The following is an 18,707-nucleotide window of genomic DNA, read 5'->3' as shown; positions in this document are numbered from 1 at the left end:
AAGAAAGAGACTCACCTAATTCAGAACGAAGTGAGAAAATAGAACCGGATGATTCTATCCCTAGATGTCATGGCAACGGTAAGGAGAATGTTACAACCATTGTCCCAGCAAGACAACAGAGAACAGTCCTCGCTAGACTTCCCGTTCTGGAACCTACTGTATTTTCAGGTTATGTACTGAAGTTCATAGAGTGGAAGGCATACTTTGAAATGATCATTGGGCATCATTGCTTCAGTCCAGTTGACAAGTTATTCTACCTTCAGAGATATGTTGGTGGAGAAGCAAAGAAAGTTCTTGAAGGTAACTTCTATAGAAAAGACGAAGAAGCCTACAAGCAAGCTTGAGAAAAATGTAATGCAAGATATGGTCATCCTTTCTTAGTACAAAGAGCCTTTAGAGAGAAACTGAATAACTGGTCTAAAATAGGTCCTAAAGAACACTTCAGACTCCAAAAGTATGGTGACTTCCTGTAAGCATGCAGCAATGCCATCCCACATGTTTAAGAAATGGAAGTACTGAACGACTATCTAGAAAACCACAGGATGCTAACTAAGCTACCTGAAGAAGTGGCTTCTAGATGGAATTGCTATGTGACTGAACAGTTAGATCTAGGCAAGAACTTCCCAAGTTTTAAAGAGTTCTCTGAGTTCATCAATAAGGAAGCACGGATAGCATGTAATCCAGTAACATCATCTTACATCTTAAAATCCTTAGAAGACAGGCCTACAAGAGAGATAACATGTGCAAGAGCAACTAGCTTTGCAACCAACACAGCAGCTAAAGGTCCAGATACCTACGAGAGCAAGTTCAAAGTTACTACTGGGATCAGTAGTGAGACAGAACCGACAAATTTTCAGACTACCTTCAAGTGTATGTTCTGTGGAGAGAACCACTCCACACACAAGTGCCAACAGGTGAAGGAGAAGTCCCCAGATGAAAAGAAAAAATTTGTACTGTATAACCAACTGTGTTTTGGATGTCTAAAAAAAGGCCATGTTACTAAGGAGTGTAAGAAAAAGGCCACATGCAGCGTTTGCAAAGGACGACATCCTACACCACTATATGAAGAACGTCCAAAGAAAGATAAATCCTCAATACCTAAAGATACCGAGGAAGAAAATAAAGTATCGGTATTCTCTTGCAGAGTGAAGGAAGGAGAAAGCAACGGCATGTCAATGGTTGTACCAGTGTGCATTTCAAATCCTAAAAGGAGGAACAAGAAGGTATACGCCTATGCTACTGGATGCCTAGAGTGATGTCACCTTCATTGATCAAGAAATCTGCAAGAAATTACAAGTGGCTACAGAACCAGTGAAATGCAAACTCACCACAATGACGGGGAAAGACACATTAGTGAACAGTCAAAGGGTCAAAGGACTGAGAGTTAGGGGACTTCATTCAAACTTCACATTAGATCTAACTCCAGCTTATACAAAAGATGATATACCTCTAGATCGAGATCGCATACCTACCTGTGAAACAGCCAATGAATGGGAGCACCTATCTGTCATATCTCATTAAATGTCCCCGCTGAAGGAGTTTGGTGTTGGACTGTTGATAGGCTACGATTGTACCGAAGCCTTAGTACCACAAAAGGTAATCACAGGAGGAAAGAGTGAACCCTAAGTTGTTAAAACTGATCTAGGATGGGGTGTTTTTGGAGGAAAACAGCAGATCGCAAACTCAAGACAGGTGACAGGATTGTGTCATCGAATATCTGTCCAAGAGTTACCAACTGTAACGGTGGGTGCTATTCATTCTGAGAAAAGTTAATTTCTTGTTTTGCATAATTTATCTGCTGATGTTGTTTTGGGGTTACCCTGGTTAAAGAACTATTCCCCAAATTTTGATTGGAGTACTGGAGAATTGATTAAATGGGGCTCCCAGTGCTCTAGTCACTGTCTGTCTATTCAGCTTGCTGCCTAGGTATGGAGGAAGGTTCCATTCCAGGGTTTATTAAAGACTATCAGGATGCTTTCTCTGAGGAGGCTTCTGAGGCCTTGCCGCCACATAGAGAATACGACTGTGCCATCGATTTACTCCCTGGAGCTAAACTTCCTAAGGGTCGGATGTTTAATTTCTCTGGGCCGGAGAGATTGTCCATGCGGGGAGTACATTCAAGGCTATGAGCTGTGCGCTGCGATTGGCCAGCAGTGCAGCAAGGGACACGCCTCCTACAAGAAATCAGTCAGAGGGAGCGCAGACACCGGAGCCTATACCGGGCGAACGGAGCGGCGCCCAGACTTACTAGTAAGTGCAGGGGGACCCCTGGGCGCCGCTCTGCCCACTGATCTAGTTAGTTTTTAGTTTGTAGAGTAGTGAAAGGTCCTCTTTAAGCCTTTCAACGGTTCCTGGGCTTTGCAAAATATTATCGGAAATTTATTAAGAATTTCTCAGTCATTGCCAAACCATTGACGTATTTAACCAGGAAGGGGGCTGATGTTCTCCATTGGGGTCTTGAGGCTGTGTCTGCCTTTGAAACTCTGAAGACTAGTTTTACTCAGGCACGTGTTCTGGTGCAACCTGATGTCACACAACCTTTTGTGGTTGAGGTGGATGCTTTCCTTTCCTGAAAATTCTCTCCCGCGGAGAGACACTATGATATCGGTAACCGTGTGTTGTTGGCTATCAAATGGGCATTTGAGGAGTGGCGGCATTTCCTAGAAGAAGCTCAGCACCAGATCGTCATGCTGACTGATTATAAAAACCTTACCTATCTAGATACTGCTAAGCACTTGAATCCCCAGCAGGCAAGGTCGGCTATATTCTTTATGCATTTTAACTTTGTTGTAACCTATCGTCTCGGGTCTGCTAATGTAAAGGCGGATGCCTTATCACAGAGTTTTGATGAGGAGCAGAGTGTTGTTACGGAGCCTGAAAATATTCTGCCTCCTGGGGTTGTGCTTGCCGCTATTAATTCAGATTTGGCCACTAAGATAGCTGGTTGTCAGGATTCAGCTCCCAATGATCTTCCTGCTGGCAAACTGTTTGTACCTCCAAATTTACGTCTTAAAGTACTGGAAGAATTGCATTGTTCTGTGTTGGCAGGTCATCCAGGTATCGCGGTGACTAAGCATCTAATATCTCGGGTATACTGGTGGCCTACCTGGTGTAGGAAGGCGCAAGGTCCATCATTGATGAAAGGTACGTGTCACCGATGTTCCTGGCCTCGGTGAGATAGGATAGCAGCTAGTGCTCGCTGACACAGTTTTTTCTTAGTCTGGCTAAAAAGCCGATCCGGGCCGGTTCCTATTGGGAGCAGCCAAAGAGCAGGGTGGGTGGCTGTTCCCCACGTCCAGGCCAGGTTTTGGGCTGGGGTTTAAATACCAAGCCAGCAGCTCAGCTGGGTGTGAAATGATCCTCCAGGTGTTAGAGCTGTAGAATCTCTGTATTGGGATCTGAGGCTGTGTCTGTGTGTGAGGCTTGTAGCTAGATGCATGCCTGCGACCTGCCTGGAAGGACAAGGGAACGACATCCAGGTCTGGGACTCTTTATGCGGTACCCGCAGCATGGTGTGAAGTGAACGCCAGGACTTGACCTTCTATTGCGGTACCTGCAGCATGTTGTGAATGGAACACCAGGATTTAAAGCAAGGTGACTTTGTTTATATTTTCTTGCCCATTCCTCAGAGGCCCTGGACCCACATTTCTATGGACTTTATCACTGACCTCCCACCCTCCCAGGGTAGGTCGGTCATTTGGGTTGTAATAGACATGTTTTCGAAGATGTGTCATCTAATCCCGTTAAAAAAACTCCTTAATGCTAAAGAGTTGTCTACTTTATTTATTGATAACATCCTTAGGTTGCATGGCATTCCAGACTTCATTGTCTCGGATAGGGGTGTCCAATTTGTCTTAAATTTCTGGAGAGGCTTCAGCACGAAACTAGGAATTAAGCTTTCCTTCTCATCCGCCTTCCACCCTGAGACTAACAGGCAAACGGACAGAGTCAACAAGGTACTGGACCAATTCTTGAGATGCCTTGCGTCTTATCTTTTGCAGAGTTCTCTATTAACAATCATGTGAGTTCCTTTAGCGGCATGTCTCTGTTCTATTGTAACTATGGTTTTAATCCCCGGTTTTCATCAGTCTGTGGTTCTAGTATTGTAACTCCTGCAGTGGATGCTATCGTAGAAGATCTGTGCACAGTTTGGGCCCAGGCTCGCAAGAGAGAGGAAAAAGCCCAAAGCATCCAGTCTAGACAGGCCAATAAAAGACGGTCCAAGGGGCCAAATTTTGTGTTGGGTGAACAAGTTTGGTTGTCTACCAAAAATTTACGTCTCAAGGTGCCTTCAGGTAATCTGGCGCCTAAGTTTATTGGTCCGTACAAGATCATTTCTGTTATCAATCCAGTGTCATTTCGTTTGCAATTACCTAACTCTTTCAGAATTTATAATGTCTTTCACATTTCTTTGCTTAAAAAATTTGTTCCACAGGCAATTCCTCCTCCTAGGCCTCCTGACCCTATTATTATTCTTGATGAACTTGAGTATGGGGTGGTGAGAATTCTTGATTCCCGAATGGCTCAAGGTTCTCTTCAATATCTGGTACATTGGAAAGGGTATGGTCCTGAGGAGAGGACATGGGTACCTTATCGGGATGTCCATGCTCCTTGTCTCATTAAGAAATTCCATTCTAAATTTCCGTCTAAGCCGGCTCCCCGTATTGAGGGTCCGGTGGCCCTTCATAAAAGGGGGGGTAATGTCACCAACTTGCCTGTCCGAGCTCCAGCGCTGCAGTCTGGGGCTCGGACATGGCAGTGCGGTGCCAGACGTGCTGTCATGCCATGCTCCTTGGTGACTCAGTGTTTAGGCCATGCCCTCTCATGATGTTTAGGCCACGCCCCTTGTGATGCCATATAGGCTGCGCCCCTCTCTATTGCCTGCTTTGGTCACACACCCTTAGGTCCCACCTGAGCTACGCCCCCCGGTGATGTCAGCGCTCAGGTGATTAGCTCCTTATTTAAGGCTGCAACTGGCAATCACCTTTGCCAGTTATAGGTTTTCCTTGCTGTGCTCTGCTACCTGTGTGTATTCAGTGTGGGTTCAAGCTAGGACTCACTGTGTGTGTGTGTGCGTGTCCCTGCCTACGGTCATGACAGTAAATCCAGCAAAAGTAATCAAGATCCTTGAATCCGACTTTGCAGACAAAAGTTCTAAAGAAAAGAGTGTATCCCAAGAAGACATAAAGTTCGTACACACTCTAGTATTCAGCAGAATCAACAAGGTCATCTTGAAATGCCCTTACCTTTTAGAGAACGACCTCGTCTGCCAAATAACAGAAATCTTGCCCTAGCAAGATTGAAATGTTTGAAGAAAAGGATGGGAAGAGATCCCAAATTCAAGAATCATTATTTGAAATTCATGGAAGGCATTCTTCAATAAGGACATGCAGAGAAAGTTAATAACCAACCTAAAGAAGGAGAAGTGGGGTACATCCCACATCAAGGTGTCTACCACTCAAAGAAACCAGATAAGAGTGGTGTTTGATCTATTAAAAGGACTAGATCTTACAAACACTCTGCCTGGAGTACTCTATAGATTCAGAAAGTATACCATAGCGGTCATGTGTGACGTTGAAAAGATGTTCCACCAGTTTCATGTGAAGAATGAAGATAGAGACTTCCTGAGGTTTCTATGGTGGGAGGACGGAGATACAGATACAGAGCCAGCAGAATACAGAATGAAAGTACACTTGTTTGGAGCAGCATTGTCTCCAGGTTGCACCAATTATGGTATGAAGTACCTTGCCAATCAGAATGAAAAGGTTTGCCCGTCAGCAGCAAATTTTATGAAGAAAAACTTTTATGTAGATGATGGTCTTATAAGTCTAGAGTCCACAGAATCTGCAATCAAACTAGTGAAAGAAAGCCAAGAGTTATGCGCAAGAGGAAACCTGCGCCTTCACAAATTTAGCTCAAACAGCAGAGAGGTACTGGAATCCATCAGTGACTCTGAACATGCAGCAACAATGAAGAATGTAGATCTCAATTATGATCATCTTCCAGTCCAGAACGTATTTGGATTGAGATGGAATGTAGAGAATGACAAGTTCTTCTTTGAAGTATCTATTGAAGAGAAAATTGCAACTAGACGTACCATTCTTTCCGCAATGGCTTCTATATTTGATCCATTGGGATTCTTGGCCCCAGTAATCCTCAGAGCAAGAGAAATACTACAAGAATTATGCAGACAGAAGTTAGGATGGGATGAGCCCATATCTAAAAAATTTGAGGCTAAGGTGGGAGAATTGGATAAGAGACCTGCAAAACTTGAGAGCAGTTCGGATACCCAGATGCTTTCTACCTCATGATTTCGGAAAGTACAAGAAAATAGAACTTCATCACTTTTCAGATGCCAGTAGGTATGGTTATGGTCAGTGCTCCTACATCAGAGTGATAGGAGAAGAAAAGATACACTGTGCCCTGGTTATGGGGAAGGCCAGAGTTGCACCTACCATGCCAGTATGCCAAGACTTGAACTGACAGCAGCTGTTGTTTCAGCATCAGTAAGCAATTTTCTGAGAGAAGAATTGGAATTAAAAATAGATGAAGAATATTTTTAAACAGACTCACAAGTTGTCCTAGGATGCATAAACAACAAAGCCCGAGGATTCCATATCTTTGTCGCCAACAGAGTTCAGAAAATTCTGGAAATAACAGATCCAGAACATTATAGCTGAAAGATAAATAGGCTGGCACACACTATTCAGTGCTATATGGATTAAACGCAAGATTAATTACTATATAAAAATATTTATTTAAATCTCCCTATAAAAATTATTAAGAACAGTTACAAAATAAAATATATATAAATACCTTTGTTAGATTGCCATATATCTATAATATTACTCACTATCAATCCCTTTAAGGGTCCTCACTGAGTTTTTTTTAAAAACGATTATATTCATTAAAACTCTAATCAGAAAAAAGACCCAAAGTGTAATTATTAAAACTATCTTGGTGAATGCGGGAACAGTATTTGATTATGCTAATGACAGCTGTGATATGGTCAGCACTTGACGTTCTTTTTATTTTCAACAGTGACTGCTTTATTTGAACTACACCCTGCATGGTGCTTATTACGATTGCAAAAGATGTTTTCCCTTGGTGTTTCTTTACTGCAGTACCGTTACCATGTAGGTACACCTTCTCAACAGTTAATTATGACAAAACAGGAGGCTTAACTCATGCTCCTGGGTGGCTACAATCTGTCCTTATGATTCAGAACTGTCTGTATCACCACACAAAAGTTTTAAATGAATATAATAAAGATATAGTTTAAAAAAAACGTTAGTGAGGACCCCTAAAGTGATTGATTGGTCAAATGACCGTTATAGTGAGTATGGTTAAATCCCAAGGGTCCCATAAGGGCACTGCAGTTTAGTATATTTATAATATCACATGTATCTTATATTATAATAGAATCATCAGTGGTTGTAGTACTTATAGACCTCTTATTTTCTATGTGGGATATCGCTGTGCGGCAGATGTGATCTATCCCAACCAGAAAATACTTGTACGTGTTTGTAATAAACACAATTGATATAGTGGTGGTTTAGATATAATGGTCCATTGCTTGAATCTTTCCTATAGCCGCATTGAACAGGTAGTACAGTATACTGAGTATCTGATAGTTTCCTGCAGAGCTTTTTGATCTATAATGCGTATACAGTTTACCACTTATAGAATTGTCATTTGTGGAGTGGTATTTGGTGTAAAATAATTGTTAAAATATGTACTTTACCACCTGTGGGAGACTGCGCTGGAGAGTACACGATTAAGCTGCTGTCTGTGCCGATCAAGCTGGGAGCGCATCCCTTGTGGCGTCCTCCCACATGATCGGGAGGCAATCTCCTGGTAAGTATGCCGGGTCCTAGAGCAGGTTGTATTACTCCTTGTCAGATGTAGCAGTGCTCAGGCGGTATAACTCGATCTTTGCAGCTCAATCTTTCATATTTGCTGCCATAATTGTAAACATATTAAAATAGGACGTTTCTTGAAGTCGCCAAAGTTTTGTATAGATCACCAGACGCGTTTCGAAGACTACATTCTTCTTCCTCAGTGGTAACTCATATGTACAAAAAAACTTTGGCTTTATAAGGAAACATCCATTGAAGTCCAGGTGGAATCTAGGTATTCATTAAGTATGTGCTAAACCATGGTAGAAATCCAGGTATATAAAAGTGTTGCATATAACTTAAAAGAAACAATACCAATAATACATTTACATTCTGACATGTATCACTGCTCTCTATTCAATACATATATGTTGTATAATAATAGGATCAGGTATAATATGATAAAACTGATTCAGAAAAAAAACGCAATTGCATGTTATTTGCGATATTATTGCGTTTTTTTTAAAAGGTTTTTTTTCTTATAAAAATAAAATCATTCATTCAAAATATGGTCTAAAATATTCTGACAAATAAATAAAATTGAAAATAAAATGAAAAATTTGAAAAAAAATGAAGAAAATCCATCTGTATTTTCCATGATATAGGATCTTACTTTTCATTGTCAACAAACAACTGCGCAGCTTTATAAATCCAGAACATTGGCATCACATTGACACAAATCATAATCCAGCAGATCATGCTTCAAGAGGTCTGAATGTAACAGAATTGAAAAATTCAAATTGGTACACAGGTCCAGAGTTCCTTTGGGAAAAGGAAATCACGCCCAGTAAAGGTTACACAGAATTGTCTATGGGTGATCCAGAAGTAAAAGTTGTACAAACATTGAGCACTGCTGCCAAGTGTCAAGATGACTTACTTGAAAGACTAGCTACCGTAGATGATCAAAATAGAATACACTCATAAATGTAGTAGCTTGAATTCAATATTTGGCAAAGGGAATCAGAAAGAAGGAATCATTGAATGTAGAGGAAAGAATAAAATCTGAAGAAACAGTCATAAGACTCATTCAACAGAGATTCTACAGTGAAGTGTTGAAGAGACTTAGTCAAGAACCTAAAAGGCTTCCCAAAAACCACCCATTGTACAAGCTTAATCTTGTTCTGCAGGATGGTATACTGAAGGTGGGAGGGAGACTGGAAAATGTATTGTTACCTAGCAGAGTTAAGCATCCAGCAATTCTACCCAAAAACTCTACCTTCATAAGATTGATTATTGATCACTACCACAAAAAATCCTTGCATCAAGAAAGAAGTTTTACCCAAAGCTGTTTGAGAGAAGGTGGTTACTGGATTGTGAAAGGAAGCAAAATTATAGCAAAGTATATACACTACGTGCAGAATTATTAGGCAAATGAGTATTTTGACCACATCATCCTCTTTATGCATGTTGTCTTACTCCAAGCTGTATAGGCTCGAAAGCCTACTACCAATTAAGCATATTAGGTGATGTGCATCTCTGTAATGAGAAGGGGTGTGGTCTAATGACATCAACACCCTATATCAGGTGTGCATAATTATTAGGCAACTTCCTTTCCTTTGGCAAAATGGGTCAAAAGAAGGACTTGACAGGCTCAGAAAAGTCAAAAATAGTGAGATATCTTGCAGAGGGATGCAGCACTCTTAAAATTGCAAAGCTTCTGAAGCGTGATCATTGAACAATCAAGCGTTTCATTCAAAATAGTCAACAGGGTCGCAAGAAGCGTGTGGAAAAACCAAGGCGCAAAATAACTGCCCATGAACTGAGAAAAGTCAAGCGTGCAGCTGCCAAGATGCCACTTGCCACCAGTTTGGCCATATTTCAGAGCTGCAACATCACTGGAGTGCCCAAAAGCACAAGGTGTGCAATACTCAGAGACATGGCCAAGGTAAGAAAGGCTGAAAGACGACCACCACTGAACAAGACACACAAGCTGAAACGTCAAGACTGGGCCAAGAAATATCTCAAGACTGATTTTTCTAAGGTTTTATGGACTGATGAAATGAGAGTGAGTCTTGATGGGCCAGATGGATGGGCCAGATGGCTGGATTGGTAAAGGGCAGAGAGCTCCAGTCCGACTCAGACGCCAGCAAGGTGGAGGTGGAGTACTGGTTTGGGCTGGTATCATCAAAGATGAGCTTGTGGGGCCTTTTTGGGTTGAAGATGGAGTCAAGCTCAACTCCCAGTCCTACTGCCAGTTTCTGGAAGACACCTTCTTCAAGCAGTGGTACAGGAAGAAGTCTGCAAGGTAAGAAAAACATGATTTTCATGCAGGACAATGCTCCATCACACGCGTCCAAGTACTCCACAACGTGGCTGGCAAGAAAGGGTATAAAAGAAGAAAATCTAATGACATGGCCTCCTTGTTCACCTGATCTGAACCCCATTGAGAACCTGTGGTCCATCATCAAATGTGAGATTTACAAGGAGGGAAAACAGTACACCTCTCTGAACAGTGTCTGGGAGGCTGTGGTTGCTGCTGCACGCAATGTTGATGGTGAACAGATCAAAACACTGACAGAATCCATGGATGGCAGGCTTTTGAGTGTCCTTGCAAAGAAAGGTGGCTATATTGGTCACTGATTTGTTTTTGTTTTGTTTTTGAATGTCAGAAATGTATATTTGTGAATGTTGAGATGTTATATTGGTTTCACTGGGAAAAATAAATAATTGAAATGGGTATATATTTGTTTTTTGTTAAGTTGCCTAATAATTATGTACAGTAATAGTCACCTGCACACACCGATATCCCCCTAAAATAGCTAAAACTAAAAACAAACTAAAAACTACTTCCAAAAATATTCAGCTTTGATATTAATGAGTTTTTTGGGTTCATTGAGAACATGGTTGTTGTTCAATAATAAAATTAATCCTCAAAAATACAACTTGCCTAATAATTCTGCACTCCCTGTAAGTAAATGTGTAGTCTGCAGAAAGGCACGTAGACCTACCAAAGAGCAAAGAATAGCAGATTTCCCGGCAGATCGTGTAAACCAGGCATGTCCAAACTGCGGCCCTCCAGCTGTTGCAAAACTACAACTCCCAGCATGCCCTAATAGCTGTAAGCTACCCAGGCATGCTGGGAGTTGTAGTTTTGCAACAGCTGGAGGGCCGCAGTTTGTACATGCCTGGTGTAAACTCATCACCACCATTTCTTTATAGCGGAATGGATTGTTTTGGCCCATTCATCACCAAACAAAACCGCAATGAGTACAAGAGATATGGTCTAATATTTCCATGTCTAAGCTCCAGAGCAATTCACCTGGAAATGTTAGAAGATATGTCAACTGACGCATTCATCAACGCCTTGAGATGTTTCATAGCCATTAGAGGTGCTGTCAGGGAGCTTAGATCAAGGATCTAATTTTTTCGGAGCAAAGAATGAATTGAAGAAAGCTCTAAAGGAGATTGATAAAAAAAAAAAGTAACTGAGTATTTGTTGGAGAAACAGTGTGACTTTCACATGAATGCTCCACATGCAAGCCATATAGGATGAGTTTGGGAAAGACAAATCAGAACTGTAAGAAATGTGTTAAGTTCAGTGTTGAAAAAGAACGCCAGAAGAATAGATGATGCTTCACTTAGGACCCTGTTCTATGAAGCAATGTCTATTGTTAACAGTTGTCCACTTACAGTGATAACATCAACGACCCAACAAGCTTGGTCCCTTTAACTCCCAAACCTCACTTCACCTTAAGTCTGATTACATACAGCCACCACCTGGCAAGTTCACTAAAGAGGATTTATATGCTAAAAGGAAATGGCAAAAAAAATTGGGAATAGATGGAGGAAAGAGTACTTAGCCAATCCTATGCTAAGAAGTAAATGGCAAACACCCAGAAGAAATGTCCAAGTTGGTGACATAGTGTTATTAAAAGAAGAAGATTTACCTAGAAGTCAATGGAAATTGGCCAAAGTTCTAGAAGTTCAAAAAGATGAAGACAAACTAGTAAGAAGAGTGTTGTTACAAAAAATCTTGAGAAAAAAGGAAAACGTTTCACTACTCCACTCAAGTTGGAACGTCCTATACAGAAGTTACTTGTTCTACTTGAGAGTGATAAAAGACACTTGAGAGTTGGGAACCTGATGGAAAATTCACTAAATTCATGTTTAAGTCCTACCACTAAGAACATAGAATTATAGGTCATTTTGGTGGGAGTGTAGCTGGCCGGCTAAGACCTGTCCTAGGTTTCTAATACGGCTTATATGTGTATACAGCTAAACCTGCTAATAACCTTAATATAGTTTACATGTTTATATGTTTAAGACAAAAGCAGAGTTATTTACTGGGACTTTTGGATGTCATGTAACAGTTATAAATTGTGTTCACAGAAGCAGAAAATATAATATGCCTTTAAAAATCATTATATAAATGTAAGGTAAGCTCAGTGACACAGCAGAAACAACAGAAAGCATAGAGTTAAACTGTTATTACTGCCCAGGACTCTTGACCTGGGCAGCCTCACACTGAGCAGGAGTCTTGACCAATCACAGCCATCCTTACACACAGCCTGTGTGGTAAATCCCCTAGCGGGAATCATTATTCACCAGAGAGAGGAGCTGAACAGACACACAGTTCCAGTCAGAGTTCAGTTTTATGTGAACAAGAGGCCAAAATAGGGATTCAGAACAGTTATATAATGTTCCTATGGTTAGTATTGTGATTAGAACTGTATACTGAACCAGTTATGTATGTTTACTTACAGTTCCACCAAATTGCAAATTGCAATCTGAAAACTGCTCAAAGCAATTATATAAAACAAACTGCTCAAAGCAATTGTATAAAACAAACTGCTCAAAGCAATTGTATAGAGAAAACTGCAAACCAGGTTGAGCAAGTAGAACTATTGGTAAACCTCAGATATACCTCTCAGAGAGATCATAAAGTGCTTAAATAACTTAAAGTTGAGAGTACAGATACTGTACAGAGAAATATATCCACCATTTTACGTTGAATGACAAGATTGAACAGTTGAACCACCATCTTATGCATACCGCCATTTTTTGATACTTTATTCAACACGTGTTATGTACATGGACTATCTGCTGCGGAGGCGGCAGTGTTATATATGACGAAAAGTTGAAGTTAATAAATAAATTATTTCAAGCAATTGGTGTGCTCTTTAACCTGTTACGGACACAGGGCGGGCGGTGATTGGAACAACATGTCTGCTCAAATCATTGAGCAGGCACCTTGGTACAATGCCCACGAGGGTAATTTTGAATTGCCGGAGCTCCTCTCCTTGTTCATACACGTCCGTGGAGCGGGAGAGAGAGGAGCTCGGCTGTAGTGTAAGGTTTTTTGTGCCATCAGGCACAAATCAGTGCATTTGGGTGAGGTAGGGAGAGGTAGATTAGGCAGGGATAGTGAGGGAGAGTTAGGGAAAAAAATAAAATATTTTATTGGGGTCTAGCACCCTGATCGGGTGTCTGGGGTCCACAGGGGCTCGTACTAGTTTTCCGGCCCACCAGATAAGTCCACCTGAGCCCCCTACTGGTGAACTTGTCTGGTGTACCCCAGAGCATTTTGAGCCTGTGATTCCTGATTTTGTTGGCAAAGCAGGAATCCAGATTCCCACAGTGGGACTCACTGAATATGACTATTTTTTATTTTATTTTTGTGACCACTTTGTGAATCTGATGGTGAAGCAAACGAACTTGTACGCCCAACAGTTCATTGCTCAACACCCGGGCTCCTTTTTGGCTAGGGCCGGTGGCTGGACTCCAGTCAGTGCAGCCGAGATGAGGACGTTTTGGGGCCTCGTGCTGCACATGGGCCTAGTAAAAAAAAAACAGTGTCAGGCATTACTGGAGTGGGGACGTCCTCTACCACACCCCACTTTACAGTACGGCCATGACACGTACCAGGTTTGAGGCCATCCAGAAATGCCTGCATTATGCAGATAATGCAGCATGTTCCCCCCAAGGTGATCCTGCCTATGACTGCCTGTACAAAATCAGGCCGGTTATCGATCACTTTGGGGCCAAATATTTGGAGGCCTATGTACCTGGAAGGGAGGTCGCGGTTGATGAGTCTCTCATTGCTTTCAAGGGGAGACTCATTTTCCGCCAGTATGTTCCGTCTAAGCGGGTGAGGTATGGCGTGAAGCTGTACAAACTTTGTGAGAGTACCTCAGGGTACGCTTACAAGTTTCGTGTGTACGATGGGCGAGATTTCCGTATTCAACCCCCAGAATACGCACTGCACCCACTGCTAAAGGTTACCACCTGTATGTGGATAACTTTTATACTAGTATCCCCTTGTTCCAGTCCCTTGCCGCCAGATCCACGTCCTCTTGTGGGACCGTGCGGAAAAATCAACACGGCCTCCCTACCCACCACCTCCAGGTACCTATCCCCAGAGGTGAGACCCGTGCCCTTACCAGTGGAAACCTGTTGCTGGGATGTCCTTGTACTGTCCACAATTCATGGTAACGGCATCACCCCTGTCCATGTGCGAGGTACCGCGGCAACGGTCCTCAAGCCCGGTTGTATCGTCGACTACAATCGGTATATGGGAGGAGTTGATCTCTCTGATCAAGTCCTCAAGCCATATAACGCCATGCGCAAAACCCATGCATGGTACAAAAAAGTTGCTGTCTACTTGGTACAGGTTGCCTTGTACAACTCTTTTGTGCTGTCCCGGAGCGCTGGCAACACAGGGAAATTCCTCCAGTTCTATGAGGCAGTCCTTAAGGCCCTGATCTTTTCTGACCGGGAAAGAGCAGGCCGGAGTACCTCGGGAACTGGAGGCGCCACTTTCCAGGTGTGGTCCCCCATACTGGAAAGAAGGGCCAGTCCCCCAAAAAGTGCAGACTGTGCCACAGGAGGGGGATACGGAAGGACACCACCACTCAGTGTGACCCCTGCCCCGATTATCCGGACCTCTGCATTGACGGTTGCTTCAGGGAGTACCACACTTCCATGGAGTACAAAATTTATAATCCGCTTCCCCAATTTTAATTCCATTTAGCCACTGACAATCAAAAAAAAAACTATGGTTCTCAGACTTAAAACAAAATTATTATATTTTTTTTAACCCCTCAGATGAACACAATCAAAAAAATAAAATAAAAACGGTTCAAAAAAAGGTTTTTTTTTCACCTTACATCACAAAAAGTGTAATAGCAAGCGATCAAAAAGTCATATGCCCCCCAAAATAGTGCCAATAAAACCATCCTCTCATCCCGCAAAAAATTAGCCCCTACCTAAGAAATTTGGCTAAAAACAAAAAAAAAGGACTCAGACTATGGAGATACTAAAATGTTTTTTTTTTTGTTTATAAAAGTATAATATAGTGTAAAACCTAAATAAATTTTAAAAAAAGTAGACATATTAGTTATTGCCATGTCTGTAGGTATCTTCTCTATGAAAATACCCCATTAAATAACCCCTCAGATGAGCATGGTCCAAAAAATGCCAAAACAGCGATTTTTTGGGCAAATTTTCAATTTTAATCATTTTTTTCCAGTAACAAAGCATGGGTTAACAGCCAAACAAAACGTAATATTTATTACCCTGATTCTGCAGTTTACAGAAACACCCCATATTTGGTCGTAAACTGCTGTATGACCAAACGGCAGGGCGCAGAAGAAAAGAAACGCTGTATGGTTTCTGGAAGGCAGATTTTGATGGCCTCTTTTTTTGGCACCATGTCCCATTTGAAAAGTCCCATAAAAGTGACCCCATCTAAGAAACTACACCCCTCAAGGTATTCAAAACTGATTTTACAAACTTTATTAACCCTTTAGGTGTTCTTCAACAGTTTATGGCAAATGGAGATGAAATTTCAGAATTTTATTTTTGGTAACCTTGCCCCACAAAAATGTAATATAGAGCAACCAATAATCATATGTACCCTAAAAATAGTCCCAACAAAACTATCCTGTAGTTTCCAAAATGGGGTCACTTTTATGGAGTTTCTACTCTAGGGGTGCATCAGGGGGGTTTTAAATAGGATATGGTGTAAATAAACCAGTCCAGCAAAATCTGCCTTCCAAAAACCACACGGCGCTCCTTTCCCTCTACGCAATACTGTGTGCCCGTACAATAGTTTACGACCACATATGGGGTGTTTCTGCAAACTACAGAATCAGGTCAATAAATATTTGCTTGGCTGTTAACCCTTGTTTTATTAATGGAAAAATGAATTAAAATAGAAAATTTGCCAAAAAATTCTTAAATTTTATTTCCATTTGCCATTAACTCTTGTGGAACACCTAAAGGGTTAACGATGTTTGTAAAATCAGTTTTGAATACCTTGAGGGGTGTAGTTTCTAGAATGCTTTTTTGGGGGTGGTTTCTATTATGTAAGCCTCACAAAGTGACTTCAGACCTGAACTGGTCCTTAAAAAGTTTCTGATTTGCTTCTAAACTTCTAAGCCTTGTAACGTCCCCAAAAAAAAAAATGTAATTCCCAAAATGATCCAAACATGAAGTAGACATATGGGGAATGTAAAGTAATAACTATTTTTGGAGTTATTACTATGTATTATAGAAGTAGAGAAATTGAAACTTGGAAATTGGTAAATTTGGTATTTTTAAAAATAAAAAATTTTTTTACTCCATTTTACCAGTGTCATGAAGTACAATATGTGACGGAAAAAAACAATCTAAGAACAGCTTGGATAAGTCAAAGCATTTTAAAGTTATCACCACATAAAGTGACACTGGTCAGATTTGCCAAAAATGATCTGTTCCTTAAGGTGAAAATGAGCCCGGTCCATAAGGGGTTAAACCTACCATTTCCAAAGAACGGCGCTAGAGGAATTACAGAGTAATAGACAGTCTGGTTGGACTAAAAGGCTACAGATATCAACATTCTTCTAAAGCCACAGCGCAAAAGACACTTCATAGTGCTGCGCAAGCCACACAGCAATTCTTATACAATGTGAATGTGTCAAGCTATGCAAAGAGCATAGAGCGCCACAGCAGTTTGTTTAATGATTCATCTGTAAATGTCGTATAAAATACCCTATTCACTTGCGCTGAATGTGAAACAAAAGGGGATTTGATGAGGACATATTCACTGTAACCTTTCAAACATGGGGACAATATAAAGCTATGGAATCTTAAAATCTGAACAATGTCCAAATAGGCATTGCATTAAAATGTATGCCTTTGAAGTAATGTAGTAGGTTAACCAGCATTGACTGTTGCATATACATAGAGCAAATCTGTGTCGTAAGCTACCTGTGCTCCACTACCTGCTCTGATATCTATGACCAGTGCAACTAAGGAAGAGGATGATGGATAAGATCAGCGCTCAGCCTCCTGTCAAAGGATAATGCTGGAGCAGTGGTAGCGCAGCATAAAGCCTCCACCTGCTCAGGGAAAGACTCTCTGAGCCCTCCCCAAAACACTCCTAAATCACTCTGCCCCATCATTAGAGACAAAGGTGTGGCTGTACAGTAGCTGCACAATCTTCTCTATTCCTTCCTGTAATTAGCTCTATAATTACTGCAGGAAGGCATAGAAAGTAGTCCATGTAGACGCAAAGTAGTATATATGAGGGCGGCATAAGGCGCAGTGAGAGAGGGCATTGGGAGCAGTCTGTTAGAGAGCAGGCATGGAGATCAATGTGTGTAATAGAGGAGGTAATAGTAGCAATCTGTATAACACAGAGTCATAAAGAGCAGTTTGTGTCAGAGGGGGACTATGGGGAGCAGTCTATGAGAGACGGGGGTATGGGGAGCAGTCTATGAGAGATGGGACTATGAGGAGCAGTCCATGAGAGATGGGGGTATGGGGAGCAGTCTATGAGAGATGGGACTATGGGGAGCAGTCCATGAGAGACGGGGGTATGGGGAGCAGTCTGTAAGACCAATGGAGGCATTAGGAGCAGTCTGTGAGAGGAATTGGGCATGGGGAACAGTCTGTAAGAGAGGGGGCATGGAGATCAATGTGAGAACCAAAATCAGACATGCACCGAATAGACACCAAAGTGAGGCAAAATCAGTCATGCAAAGGCAAAATCCATGGACCAGACCTAGAGGATACTGGGTGGTAGTGGTCAAGACGGTGAGGCGGAAGGAAGCACAAGACGCTCACACTGTTCAGACAGTAGGTACAGGAATACGGACAAAAGTCAACACACAGACAGATGGATAAAGCTACATACATACTCTATCAGATCACACACACATATATATATATATATATATATATATATATATATATACACACATATACAGTACCCTACATTAAAACTTTCTACTATTTGCTATTATATAGGACATACAGTTTTCTTCTGGATCATGCAAATCCACTCACCTTGTATTTCCAGCTACACTATCTGTACGTATATGAGGTCTCTTCTCTGCTGTTGTGCCAGGCTGTGCCCCTAGATGTTTTTCTCTCTTTTTATTGAGCAAGCCTCTGAAGATGCACTTGTCTGTGGTTTTCTCTCCAGTGCAGCACTCTTTGATAGAAGCAGCTCACTGCCCTCCGTCACAGTTTGTTCTAGCTGCTGTGTTAGTTACATAGTTACATAGTTAATACGGTTGAAAAAAAACGTCAGTCCATCAAGTTCAACCAAGGGATAGGTGGGGACGCGAATTACAGAAGGAAGTGAGACTCAGATGACTACACATTTTCATAAGCATTAATGTCATTTACTTTTAAGAATTCCTGAGGAAGTCTATTCCACAGAGTCACAGTTCTTACAGTAAAGAAGCTTTGACGCTTCCAGAGACTGAACTTTTTCTTCTCCAGTTGCAGGCAGTGCCCCCCCTGTGTCTTTTAGGGGCATTTTACATGGAACAGCTCTTCGCCGTATTTTTTGTATGCCCATTTATATATTTGTATAGGTTA

General features: G+C 41.5%; 1 protein-coding gene across 1 annotated transcript in view; it reads right to left on the bottom strand.

The window, feature by feature from the left end:
* Positions 1 to 18,374, bottom strand: part of LOC122929741 (thymidine phosphorylase) — a 61,534-nt gene extending 43,160 nt beyond the window's left edge. The window contains exon 1 of the mRNA XM_044283414.1: positions 18,168 to 18,374. The gene's annotated coding sequence lies outside the window, so the exon portion shown is untranslated. The remainder of the gene's footprint in view (positions 1 to 18,167) is intronic.
* Between the last annotated feature and the right edge of the window lie 333 nt (positions 18,375 to 18,707).

The sequence above is a fragment of the Bufo gargarizans genome, chromosome 2 (genome assembly GCF_014858855.1).
Source record: "Bufo gargarizans isolate SCDJY-AF-19 chromosome 2, ASM1485885v1, whole genome shotgun sequence".
In the NCBI taxonomy this organism is placed as follows: domain Eukaryota; kingdom Metazoa; phylum Chordata; class Amphibia; order Anura; family Bufonidae; genus Bufo; species Bufo gargarizans.
This window is presented reverse-complemented; position numbering and strand designations above follow the sequence as displayed.